This window comes from Durio zibethinus, chromosome 27, assembly GCF_047325235.1.
Source record: "Durio zibethinus cultivar Kanyao isolate XHJ-2024 chromosome 27, ASM4732523v1, whole genome shotgun sequence".
Classification (NCBI taxonomy): Eukaryota; Viridiplantae; Streptophyta; class Magnoliopsida; order Malvales; family Malvaceae; genus Durio; species Durio zibethinus.
Genome location: NC_143188.1, coordinates 5461431 through 5476604, shown reverse-complemented (window position 1 = coordinate 5476604; position 15174 = coordinate 5461431). Strand labels below are relative to the sequence as shown.

Below are 15174 nucleotides of genomic sequence, written 5' to 3'. Positions count from 1 at the left end.
AATTTAATAAAAATAAAAGATCTTTTAATTAAGATTATTTAGATAAATATAAGATTAATTGGTACTGTATTTAAATGGATATTGTAAGAATATTAATTTTTTTTCACACGTAATCATATTCTCAAATTTAACTCTATAATATAAACCAAAACCTATCATTTTAAGAAATCTTAGTTAAACTTAAAATTTTTTTTAAAAAATTAATTTAATTCGGAGGTCAATCACAAATAACCAAAACTATCGGTGGTGATTCCTAACTCCTTTTTCCAGATCTATTGATGGATTTCCGATGCCCACATGTTATGAATGCAGTCGACCATCCCTTTGTATTTTAAATTTCCAAAATATTATTTGAAGCTGAGCAGTCCATCCTCCTTAGAACAGTCAACTCCTTTCAACTTCTAAAATGCATTCATCAATTGAACGGTCAATTGCTTCTTATAGTAGTCAACTTTTGTCAGTATCCCAAACGATTACTCCTTTAAGGTAGTTAACTTCTCTTTGATAGCAGTCGGCTGTAATGGCTTAACTCAAATTCTAAAAAATTCTTAATTAATAGCAATTTATTCCCATAATTGATTTTCAGTTATAGTAGTCGATTGCACTAGACTGGCAATCGACTACTAATTATATGGAGATTATGTTTAGCTTGTATTTATCAAAATAGTTGATTTGATGCTATTGGTAATTAACTGCTTTTCTTGAAAGTCTAAGACAGTCAACTCTTACGTGTATGGCAGTCGATTGCCCATATGATAAATCATATTAAGTAGATACTTTAAGTTTAAAATCGTGCTATTTATCTTACACCTTACTTTAAACTATTCTCTAGTTTAATATGATTTCTTTTTAATTAAATATTTACTTAATCATATTATTTTTACATTTTAAAAATATTTATAACACGTTTAAAACTTATCAAATCATTGGAGTCCAAACAAAATGTACATATATATCAAATCTTATGGAGTGCAGCATTTCTTTAATGTGGACTTACCCCGAGTCTTTAGTTGGTCACTAACATGAGCAGCATGGCAATTAATACAAAAATACATATGCATACTTGCTTAGTCACTGCATTCACAAAATCCAAACAGCTCATCGATGGTCCATTGTCTTATGTTATCCTATTCTTTTTGGTAGGAGTAATAACGGTTCGGTTTAGATCAGATTCAATTCAATTTTTTTAAAATATTATATAATATTATAAAAATTTAAAATTCAATTCGAATCTTCTTTAGATTTGAACTAAACCGAATCAAATTTTACTGGTTCAGTTTAGTTCAACTTATTAATTTTTAATTTTTTTATATTATTTTAATATAAAATTTTAATAAATTTAATTAGATTTTGATATAAAATCATTATTTTTATTTTATAAAAATTAAAAATATATATAAAAATTAAAAAATTATATAATTTGATTTAATTTTTTTTTTAGTTTTTTACGTCTCAATCTAAAATTCGATTTGAACTTAATATATATATATTTAATATTTAAATTTGATCTGAATCGAATAAAAAAAAATTAATCCAAACCCAAACACTACAATTTTGAATCAATTTTTTAATTTTTTTTCCTCGTCTCTACTTTTTGGAATGGTTTTACCACAATCACAATTCAACTCTTCATTGATTTCGAAATTGAAACTTTCTTGTACTTAAATCCTTTTAATCAGAAAATTTAGATTTCTTCTATTATTACTAATTAATTATGGTGTATGTATATTTGGGAAATGAGTTTGCTAAAACATGACGATTGTGCTTTTTTTTTAATTAAAAAAATGATTAAATTCAACTCTTTCGTAAGAAAATACATATATTTAATCTACAAAGATTACTTTAAACGGTAAGAGATTATTTTTTCTTTTTAATTAAAGTTCAATTTTGCATAGAGATTTCAAGAGTAAAATTTTAAATGTATCAAATCGCTGTGAAGAAATGTACCTTTAAAATTATTTAGAAAACATTTAGGTGGAGGTAAAATCTTAGATTTTCTGATTATTTATATATAAAAAAAAGTACGTGCTTATACTTAAATCAAATACTCTATGATTACACTTTTAATCCTCAGCTAACAATACCATTTGGACCCAGCCTTCTCTCGTCCCCGTAGTCGAGAGCTCATTGGACCAACACTGTACCATGTTAATTAGACCCAAGCATTTAAAAGAAACACACGTACAAAATTTTAAAAAATAAATAAATTCCCCAAACCATTTGGAAATTAAACCTTCAACAAATCATTAATTTTTGATATCCCATTATGCATTAAAAGATAATTTAATTATTAAAATACAATAAAGAAAAAGTCCCTCAATTTTAACAAATTATTTCGATTACATTAAATAATTTAAGCTAAAAAATAATTGGATTAGTGATATTTGGACCGAATATGCTTCATAAATTGTTTGTCCTTTTGGTTGTTGTGATATAGTCTTCTTCTTGGTTAAAATATTCTTTTAGAAAAAAAACATAGACAAAATTTTTATATGAATATTATAAGAATTAAACCATTTATTTATCTATTTTTTGATTTTTTAAAAACGAAAATAGCTTATATAAACAAATTCAAAGAAATTGTTCACGCCTACAAGGTGCCAACCGCCGACAAAACAAAATACTACTTTAGAAAAAAAAAATTCATGAAATGAAGTAAGCTTTGCATACTTTTACAAGGTGACACGTGCTTAACTGCCATTGGACGTGGTTTTATTTATGCTTGTTTTGGAAAATATGATACCCTTTTTGCATTGAAACATGATGCATGAGATCATCCATTATAAACTTATGAAAGTAATAATGCCTAAAATGGTTTTTAAAATTTTTAATGGTTTTTTTTATATATATAAAAGAGGTTTAATTTAAAAATAAAGAAAAAGATTGTAAATGATAAGATTTGAATTATAAATTTATTAAATATATTTTTTAAAAAATGAGTATATAAATTAACTAAATTAAATATTAAATTTTAATAATAATCACTTCATCTTTGATGCCTTCAGGTTTAAGCTAATATGAAAAAACTCCTTAATGAAAAAAAATAAATATGTAAAAAATGAAAATTTTTATATTTCCCTTCTAAAGGAATTTTCATCATGGATTTTTTTTTTCCCAAAATGAAATTTTGCAAGTATTGAATTATTTATGGTATAATAATGAACGGACTTAGACCCAAGCCTAGGGCCTATGAGGCCCATACAATGATAAATATCCACGTGGCTTCAACAACAAATACTGCCCATAAACTGAATATCTCCTATTGGTCGACATACACTTGCAATAAAAGTCGACATTGGATGGGAGATTAAATGGGGTGAAATTAAAAATATTATGGAAATGAAATTAATTATTATAAAATTAAAATTAAAATTAATTGTGGTATTTTTTTTTAGATAATAAAAATAATAATAAATTAATGAAATTATTTTTATTTAAATTATAAATTTGTTAAAAATTAATAATAATTTTTTTATATAAATTAATTTTAATAAAATATTTTTTCATTTGATTATTTATGATATCATTTTTTTGTTATATGTATAATTAATTATGTATCTATTTTCTATTTATGTAATTTTTTTATTTATAAATAATTGATTATATATTTTGTTATTATTTATATTTTCCCTTGAATGATTATTTTTATTTCTAAATTATAAAATATCAATATATTTATTCATCTTAAAATAAAAAACTAATATTTATTCCCGTTATTACTTATATAATTATTTATTTTATAAGATATATATATAACTAATAATTTATTTAATTATAAATTTTATTATTTATTCATTAAATTATTTATTAAATAATTATATAAATGATATGTTAAATAATTATAATAAATTAATTTGAAAAACTTTAAATTGAAAAATAAAATAAAATAACCAAAAAAAAAAGGTAATGAAAAATGCCAAATCAGTCTACAAGTGCAGAAACATATTCATCCATGCATTGTAATCTCAAGGAAAAATAATAACAAAGTAGTTGGGGTAATACGGGAAAACAGAGGTGCAATGGTTAGTAAAACTTCCACTGCAATTGCCGGTGACTAAACAGAGGTCTAGTCCGGTTGGAACATATCCAATTCCACTCAACTGATGTGTCAAACATGAATCAATTTTTTTTTTTTTATCATTCTCCTTTTTTTTTTTTTTCATTTTATCAATTTATTTTTGAATTTTTACTTAAAAGATTTTCAAATATTTATTCTTTGTCACTTTCCCATTTTTCTTTTTTATTTTCATTTTTGTTAGTTCTCTTTTTATATTTTTGGTTTAAAGGTTTTGAAATTATTTATTTATTGAATGTAATAAATAACTTTATACAATAATATAATAAATAAATAAATAAATAAGTTTTTAGCCAAAAAGGAAGTAACTAGTTAAAATATTTGAATAAATACATAAATAAACAAATAATTAGATAATCAAATAAATTACATTTTGTATTTAAGAGAAGGGAAGTGCCAAATCTTGCTTTTGGGAGAAGAAATACATGCACGTATACAGAGTGAAATGCTAGGATGCAATCAAAGAAACTTCTGGTAAGTTAAAAAAGTGATTATATTTATAATCAATTAATTAAATAGATAAATATACAAATAGTTAAATATTTTTTGTCCATTTTAAATATTTGTAAATATATAATATTATTTAATTTTATTAAAACTTATTATTTTGATATAAAGAAAGAGCGTTAATTGTCATACTTAAAAATTCTAAGGTTTAAGACATAACATTGCATACTTATAAGATGAATTTCATAAGTATATAAGGTAACATATATCTAACAAAATTGAAATTAAAACTTTAAAATTTTCTAAAATTATATTTTTCAAAACATTAAGTCTCAAAATTTTAAATTATACAACTTGATCATATGATACAAAAAATTCTAGTGAAATAGGATTTTTAAAATTTTAAAAAATATTGGAAGGCTAGCAATTTGAATGCATAAATTCAAAATAATAGAATTTGTAATTGTATTGTTTGGATAATTATTTTTTAGAAAAAAATTTTGAATATTGGGATTGGATGAGATAAAAAAAATAATTATAATTGATAAATAATGATTGTAGAGATAGAAAAAAATAATTATTTTTAGAAAGAAATTTTAAATATTAGAATTTAATGAGGTAAAAAATAATTATAATAAATAAAAAATGATATTAGAGATAAATAAAATAAAATACTAAAAAAATGTAATATGAGTGTCGTTATATTTGTGAAAATATCTAGATATTACTAACAATATGAAAAATTAAAAAATTAAATTTGATAATGAATTTTTTTAATTAAAATTGAATGAAACAAAAGTTGTGTGTTGCGTTGACTTCTTACCATAAAACGAAAGAATTTCACGATATCCACTTAAATTGAATTTGAACTCTCCAAAATTCCTAATTCAAAATCCAAGAATTTTGATAATTTTAATTTTTATTTTGCCAAACAACGTAATCATTTTGCAATTTTAAAAATTTCTCCACAAATCAAATCGCTTTTTAAAACTCTCATCCAAAGTGTCCTTAGAACTAATATCAAAATGCTCATATTCAAAACTATACAAAAATAAAAGATAGATGACAATCTTATTAATACAATCTTTCTTCGCAACTAAATCTCAATGATGCAAATACAAAAATATGAAAAAAAAAATTAAAAAATAAAATAAATAAAATTAGAGGAATAAGTACAACAACTACTAAGTAATCAACAAAATATTTTCACAAATTTTAATAGTTTTTATAATATCGAATATATTATAAATTACAAAATATATCAACTTTAATGAAACATTAGGTGGGCGTCCACGATCAAAATTTTTTTGTTTTGTCTTCTTTATTTATCATTTTTTGTTGAAAATTTATCTAATTTAAAAAAAGTAAAATAAGCAAATGGTAAAAAAAAAAAAAAAAAAAAAAAAACCCAAACAAGAGAGACACATAGATATATAACTTAGCTTCTTATTCTTACAAAATATATTTTACAAAAATAAATTTTTTTATTTTATTTTTTGCATGTGGGAACCTCTAAATACAAAGCTTTAAACAAATAAAAAATCTGTGAATACATATATATAAATATAAAATTAAATAGCAAATAAAGTATATACTTTTATATACAAATATATTATGTATAAAATATATATAAATATAAAATTAAATAGATAATAAAATATATACTTTTATATATACTATAAAATGACACGGGGTAGAACATTGTCAACCGGTATTTTGACTCATCCTAGAATTTTATAAAAAAAACGACTCAAATTGATTTCATATAGAATTTTTTTTTATAAAAATGCCCATAACAAATTGGGATGGATAGGAATCTATACCTTGAATACCTTGAATGAAAATAACTTGAATGAAAATAAAATAAAAGTTCAAAATGAGTAAAATTTATATAATAGATCGATGAATTAAATTTTAATTATATTTAAATATACTAATTTTATTAAAGTAAAATATTAAATAATAACTTAATTAATATAATGCATAAATATAAATATAAATATAAAATAAAATAATTATATATATAAACTCAATGTAAAACGAAAGACTGTAAACTCACTTTCGACGTAATCATAAAATTTTACAAAATGAATGAATTAATTAAAAGTAATTTTATATATATTTGAAGTAAGATAAAAAAACTCTAAACTCCTCTTAGATTCAATCACAAAATTTTTAAAAAATCACATATATTGAAAAATAGTAAATTGAAGTCCATGAAATATGATTTGTCTTGTAATTCTTATATTCATCGACTTTTTTCTTAAAAAATTTATTTAAAAGAGTTAAAAACTTCAAAAAAATTGGTAAAACAAAATGAAAGAAAATGAAGTCAGATGAGAATGACATATGAATTTATTAAATTAAGATATTAAAATAATAATTTTATTAATATAATACATATATCTAAATAATGATTTTTTTGTAAAAATTAATCATAAATTTTTAAAAAGAAAAAATTCAAAAACGTAAAATAAAGGAAAGGATTGAAATATATATATATATATATATATCAAATTTGAATGTGAAGTCAACACATCTGTAATTCTTTTCTTAAAAAATTATTAAATTAAAAAAAATTTTAAATCAACAATATCAAATGAGTTTCACATCTAATAAATGTTAAAATATAAAAAAAAAAAAAAGTTTATTAGATATCAAAAAAAGACAAAAAGAAAGAGATAAATAGAAAAAAATTTAAAAAAATGAAGCAAATGAATTGATACGTGGCATCCTTTGGTATCATGTGATCAGACAAAAAGAATTTGAAATTATAAAAAATATTTATTAAATATATAAAAAAAAAAGAAAGTAGAAAAAGAATAAACATGCAAACACACAATATATTCTTGGTATAAAGTAGGTCTCATACATAAAATTAAAATATTTAAAAATATTAATAGAAAAAATAAAAATATAATAAATTACTTGACATGCTATATACTTTTGGTATCAAGTAAATCAGATACAAAAATTTAAAATATTAAAAAATATTTATTAAATATATAACAAAATAAATAATAGAAAAAAAATAAAGGAAAAAAACTATACACATGATATACTCTTAATATTAAGCGGGTACAATGCAAAAAAAAAAGGTTTAAATCTTAAAAAATATATTTTTATAAATTTTTTTTAAAAAAAGTGAAAAAGACAAAAAATAAAAAAAAATAAAGAAAAAAGCTTTGTGTAAAGTGGATCTCACCTTTATAAAATTTAAATCTTTTAAAAAATAAGTATTAATTATTTTAAAATATATAAAAGGATAAAAATAAAAAATGGAGATAAGGGAGTACCATCGAGCACCCCTAAGGAATTGGTACTCTACTCCGTACATTTATAAAATTTAGGTTATGGATATTAGAATAGACAATTAAAAATAACAAAAAAAAAAAAAAGAGCTAAGGCTAATAAAGAAAAAAGGAAAAAGAAAGAAAGGGCTAAAGTAAAAAAAAAAAAAAATTGGAAGTTAAATTAGGGTGCCATGTTGACACTTATACTTAAAAGATGACAATGGGATAAGTCAAAATAAGTTTAAGCCCCTTTCGATTCTTTAATAATTTTATTTAATTTTACATTTAATTCAATATTAAATAATTATGTTTTAATATGTGACTTTAACACGATTTATATATGTATAATTTGTATTCGATTTAACTTATTCACAAATGAATTTAATAATTTTAATTTAATATAATATTAATAAAAATATTATTTTTTATATAACTAACATTCTAATTATATATAAATGTTGTTCTTTCTAAAAAATAGTATATTAAATAATAAATTTATTAATATAATATAAATAAATAATAAATTAATAATAAAACATAATTTTATATATACCTTAAAGAAGTGCATCATAAGCCTGTCTCTAACCTGTTCATAATTTTGAAAAAGAAAAAATTTATCCCACTCCTGATCCAATTTCAATTTAAATATAATTGCTCCTATTCAAGGTGGCACGTGAAAAATTTTTTGTAGATCAAAATATACAAAATTTATATAATTGATTAAAAAATTGTAAATAATTTAAAATAATTTTTTTAATATATCAACGAGTTTTAATTTTTCTTTTTATATATGTTTTAATTTCTTGAAGAAAAAATTAGCTGAAATGATCTATTTATACATATGAACACCAATTACCTCCAATAAATAAATAAATAAAGATGAGAGAGAAATAAAACCCGCTGCAAGTGCTCCAATATCTATACCCAAGCTCCCGCCTTGAGCTGATGATGAGTTTGTATTCTAATAATGATTGATCAGTCCAATCTCTGGGTCAGCAAGTCATGCCACTGTGACACTTTGAAGGCACCCAACAAGACGGGTGTTTTATGGGAGGGAAACCTTGTGGGAGAATTTTTATCTCAACTTTTTTGTTTACTTGAAACACAAGAGGTGGCCCAGAAAAGGCAAAAGTATTGCCTATCCAAAAACTTATTTTCTAAAAATGTTAGTGTAGTGTAGGAGACCAGAAAATTTTGTGGCTTGAGGCATAAGGGAAGTTAGTGAAAAAATGGGGCAAAAAAGGGTTCTGCTGAAGTGTGAAAATCACAGCTGATTGGTGGGGTGGCTTCTTGTTCTACAAGGAAAAAAGGGTTTGACAATGACACTGCACCAAGAGCAAAATGTGCTGATACGCATAATTGGCAAGCAAGTAAATGTAAAATGTTTTCAATAAAATGAAAAAAATTTGTTGACATGGACTTCATCCTGCTTGTCTAAGCAAACCTACAGTTTCTCTGTCTGTCTGTTTGTCGTGGTCTTGTCTTATTTTTGCTCCCACATTTTCACCTACATGAGCCACTCCCTCTTCTCCAAATGGGGTGGCTGCAATCCCTCCTCTCTCCTTTGAAGAAACTCTGGTTTCGTCTACACTCAGCTCAAAAGAAGAGTATGTTGATTACCAATCACTGCATTTTCATGATTTCTTCTCTTTTCCAGGCTAAGTTTCAGCCTTCCCTTCTTTCTTTTCTTCTTTTCTCTTCATCTTTGTCTTTTCATGCCACCAATGCTTGTTCATTTTCTTCAACAATCTTGATTTAGCTTCTTTTCATGGAATTTCCATTATAATTCTGTGGAAAACCATTTTAAATTAAAACAACAAGAATCATTATGACTTTGAATTTCATACTCAAATTATGTTAGCAACTCATTCATACACCATTTAACTAAACTGCTGTGTTTTTTACTCATTATTACAGAATTCAATCAAATTTTCTTCATAAACTGATATTTTTTCTTTTTTTTTTTTTTTGGATTCCTTCAGGAAGAGGGATATACCTTTTATATGAGGATGTGAAATCCTGCCCATATGAAGATGTGCATGTGTTATGGTCAATACTGGTGGAGTCAAATGCACCTTCCTTGCCGGCCAAACAGTGAAGGCCCTTTTGAGGGGCATAGTTTCTAAAGCAAAGAGTTCTTCACTCTTGTACATAATATATTTATGATGTTTTATACTCTATAAAACAGTTTTTGTTTTTCTCTTTTTTCTCTTAACTTTCCTTTGAATATGCATCAGATACCAGAATATGAGTTACTCTTTTTGTTCCCCTTTTTCTTAGTTCACTTTACCCATAATCCAAAATTTTCTTTAAGCTGAATGATTATAATTGAGAATCATTTGGGGAAAAGGAAAGGGTAGTTCTTTCTTTACTTAAAATTTGGCTTCTTGTTGTTGCTTTGTCACTTTTCAGCAGTTGGGGGATGGCAGTTTTTTTCTTGTTTTCATATCCCTCTGAAGTTGACTGGGGAAAACTTTGAATGGATGTGATAACCTAAATGATTTTCTTGTCTTCATTTGCACTTAAACAATTGGTAAAGAAAGTACAGCATGGACAGATTTTGTATGTAAATTGGTAGTCTACAATCACTATGTAACAAGATAAAATAATTTAATCAAAGCTATCCTTTTCAGATTAAAATTTTGGATAAAAGCTCAGTAGTAAGATATAAGTTTGGTTTTATCCCATGAATCCAAGCTGATCAATCTTGGAACAGATTTAACAGACATGTATGAACAAAGTCTCTGAGAGCTTAATTATTTTTTATCTCATATCCAATTTAAAGTTAATCCAATATAATAGATGAAACATCATTCTTATTTGAACCATGATAGCAGGCTTAACATGGTTTGCATCAAAGGCTTCTCAATATGAGAATCATTATTTTGTTAAAATATTAGCTTGCCTCCATGGAAAATATAAATATATATATTTTTTTGTTTGTCTCAAAGTCCTAATCTTTTGGTAGCTTGAACAGGATTAAAAGTTCAAAAAAATAAAATAAAATAAAATAAGATTTATTGCTTATAGTTCCTAAAAACTGGAACTGATGACATAAATGTGCTACATACTACAAGGCAATGCTAACTTTAAACTAAATTGAATCATCATGAAAATTAAATGGTCCCTATTAGACAGTCCAATAGTTAAAACTTGAGACATCAAATTGAAGATTTGAAGTTTGAATCCGGATAAAGAATTATAAATATAAACTCTATATAAAATTTTAATGGATCTCGCACAAATTTGGATTGTGATAGATTAATTATAATGCAATAATTTTAAATTGTGATGGATTAATTGTAATTCAATAATTGTAAGTGACAAATTTCTTAGTCCAAAAGTTGAAAATTTCTGGTTTTATAAAACTAAAAATAGTGTTTCAACTTGTATCCTTGTTTTAAAATGAATTAATCCATTATGGTGAAGCAAAATCCTCATTCACATTGTAAAAACCACAAATGTAAACACATTATCAACGCCTTTTTGCATAATTCAAGGAACATCTAAAATTTCTAAACTGCTTAGGCCATAGTCTTGGCAGGGAAATGATGTCAATTCTGATGCTTTGACACGATGGTTAAAACAAGATAATGCTAACAGTGTAATAGAGATTGAATGGAGATTGAAGCATTATGAAGTTTAGAGCAAACATGTTGAAATAGTTAGTCGTTATCATTGATTCGTCGAGTCTTAATCATCCCTCTCAGCGCATTTGCTGCTCTGTTTTCCTGCACAAGATTGATCCCATAGAGGGTTATCAGGTTGATGAATTGAAGATTGGTGTTGACCCACTTTTGGGAGCCAATCTTCAAAAGTATGCCTGGCAACCCATATATACATAAAAACTGGTAAAGGAAGGAAACATATAAAAGATGCATGGGCTAAAAATTGCAGAAGTTCATAACTAGCTGATACATTCAAGGAAGGGCAAAAAAAATAAATAATAACGAAAGCAAGCTCAAAAACAAGAAGTCAATGGAAAGCAAGGTGAAGTAGGCTTTTAGGACATGATCCTAAACAATTTGATGAAGGATGTTGTCATCCCTTAAAAGAAAGGGCACAAATAAAAACAACATTTTCTCTTTAAAATTCTCTAATGGAAACAACTTTATGCTTTCCTCATATCAAAGGAAAAAAGATGGTTTCGATCAAAAGGGACCAATATAACCTATACTTGATAAAAATAGTGGCTTGATGAGAACATTATAACGTACACTAAAAATTGAGATTTTAGGCTGTATAGAAGGGCATAATGGAAAGAATTTTCCAGTCTTCGGCTTCAAATTGGTAGCGTAATTGTGAAGGTAGGACATGGGAGTTGGACCATGACCATGCATGTTAATGCGCACACAGGAACCAAATATGAAGAAACTAGTGGAAGAGGACTTTGCTCAGGATTATTGTTAAACACATCCTGAGAATTGCAGCTTGACGTCTGCTGATATACTGAATTGAATTTAACTTTGGACATAAATTTCTTTCTAATCCAGCAATATATAGCTGCAAGATATGCCTGCATAACAATCGTATGATATCTAGACAGCAGTTACACCATTTAGGAAGCCTTTCGAGCACCAGCAGCCGTGCCAGAATAAACACTGCAATTTCATTGGTCGAACTGGGTAAGTATTGCAATGAACAAAAGCCTGCCAGTGCCAAACAACTAAAATTCACAACATACTGACAGAACAATATCTGAAACAAAGCTAATTTAACAGCTACTACTAGAAAAGTTAGTTTAACAAATAAGTAGTTTCATTTAGCTTAGCAGGTGTGGTGTTTAGGAGATTTCATGACAATAAAATGACTCGGACACTTTAGAGATGCTTGTAAAAAATTCTGTATTTTGATTCAGGGTGCTGGCACATTATGATTTAAAGTAACAAGTCAATAACCATATGAAAATTCGACAACAGAGAACATACTACTCATATGTGATAACCGCAGTTGCAGCCATGATTATTGCCATAGATAACCTGTCCAGCGAAATTAGACATGCATTAACAAAACAGAAGATTCCTGAACTAATTTTATGGAAAACAGGCGTCAATTTGTGTTTTTTGATAACTCCAGCAAGGGAATTTTGAAAAGAGTATGTTTGTCTCAAATAACTACACATGAAATTCAGGGAACTGCCAGGTCAGAAACTGAAGAAAAGAGCATTGAGGAGACTCTCACATGAGAGCATTTCATACAAGAGTATTTCATTTACAAGCATTGCATTATAATTAACTAAACATAATTCATAATTACGCGAGATCTACCATAATTTCATGTGGAGTCCGCACTTACAATTAGTGGACCCTTACATAATTTTTTATTGTGATTGAATAATTTTTAGTAAAAAAATGATAGGTGATATGCCAGAAAGATGCCCAATCAGCCGGAATTCTTGAAAAAAAAAAAAAAAAAAAACACAAACAGGGGAAGTGTGTTAAAATTAAGACCGTGCACTTTGTTGGTTCAAAATCCGAAAAGAAACATAAATTTATCAATAGTTAAGTAGATTCCATGGGATCAAGCATCAATCCAGAAGCCATGAAAGCAGTAGTTGCTCCTTCCATTTCTACTCGCTTAACTCAAAGGGGTTGGCCCTAGGTAATACTCGGGGGGCGATCCACTCTTTAAACAAGAATTGAAAAATAAGAAAATTTGATAGAAAATTTTTGTTTGAATATCCTTAAAATATTTTCATGAACATCCTTTCGTAAAAATAATTTTATATTTATATTATAATTATGTATATTATAAGTAGATATAAGAAAAAAAATCAAGAATCTGCCACGAGTAATACTATGATTAACAGCTGAAATTTCCCTAGAATTGTTGCAATAATATCAATTCACAGATAAAAATAGGGATGATAAAGACTAGTAAGATGCTGCTGTGGAGGATTATTAGTCAAGTGAAACTACACTACTACAGTACTAGTCATAATTATTTTGATAAAATCTCTACTTCAAACAAATGCACTACTAAAAAATAACTCAAACTTGGCCTAAAAGCTCCGAGTATAGGTGAATTTGAACCGTTGAAAAGCTTCAATTAAGCTTAAAACCCGAGAAAACATGTAGAGTTGAGGGGCGGAGTTGATGGGTGGAAACGAGGACGTTAATCAAAGCTTTCAAGCCGAGTGCGTCAATTCCATCGACATTGGTGACCAAAATATGGTTGGCCTCTCGCCGTAGCCGTTAGAATCAATTACATTTTTCATGTTCTACGGGCAAAGGATCAAATTTTGTATGTAGAATCTGCTTCTTACAGAATTTATAGGCAAAGTTGTATTGTTTAAGATAGGCTCGTAGATGGAAGATCAAGAAAACGTTTTTTAAGTGAAATTTTTAAGTTTTTTATTTGAAATGATTAAATAAAAATAAAATCGATATTTTTAAAAATCTTATTATTATATAGATTAAGTATTTAAAAAATTAATAAATTTAGATATATTTTTTAAATAAACATTTTTAATAAAAATATTGATAAAATTTTTATCGTTAAATAAACATCAATCAAATTTGAATTATAAATAATATTTTTAATAATTTTTTAACATATTATTAATCTTTATATTAATTTTTATCAATAGATTGATTTAAATTTTTTATTAAATTTTTTTAAGATAAAATTTTATAAATTTTAATTAAAAAAACTTCATATAAATTTTATAAATAGATCATGAAAAGTTTTCTTGAAATGTATTTCGGCAATTATAATTTACAAGGTACTAGTGGCTCAATTTCAATTTCAATTTGTTTTTTTTTTGGTCTAAATCATTATTTAGTATATTGTGAGTAAAATTTTAAAACTCTAAAAATAATATCACTTTGAAACTAACTTAACTAAATTTATTTGTTTATTTATGACTAATTTAGATTAAAATATTATTTTTAATTTTAATTATTTTATTTAAAAATAAAAGAAGTAAAGTCTATATTAATATAAGTGAATCTCTTTATTTAAACAGAAAAAACGCAATTATTCTCTATATTTTCTATATTTGCTTTAGTAAACATCCCTTAACACCCAAAAGCCGAATAATAGTTACATAGAAATGCACTTTGAAAGGCGTTACCTTTGACAAAAAGTAAATAAACAAGGTACTTCATATTATAATATTCTATCAATATTTATAAGTATCTTACTATGCCAAATTCCCATCTGATTCAGCAATATATTGAATTCTCCCTCAGGTCTCTTTCATTTCTTTTTTTTTTTTCATCCCATGAGACCCGTGTAGAGATAATAAATAGCAATATATACTAATTTAATAACTTTTCAGATCGAAACACATTAAAATAACTTCAATGTCTTGGGGCCAAAAAAAAAAAAAAGAAAAGACATTAAAATAACTAGAAA

General features: G+C 25.4%; 1 long non-coding RNA gene across 1 annotated transcript; it reads right to left on the bottom strand.

Annotated features, from left to right (window-relative positions):
* Positions 1-12239: 12239 nt before the first annotated feature.
* On the bottom strand, positions 12240-14247 carry LOC149510871 (uncharacterized). The gene is made up of 2 exons (XR_016334814.1): positions 12744-14247; positions 12240-12416 (listed from the first exon to the last, which is right to left on the bottom strand). It is a non-coding gene; the product is annotated as an uncharacterized LOC149510871 (long non-coding RNA).
* Between the last annotated feature and the right edge of the window lie 927 nt (positions 14248-15174).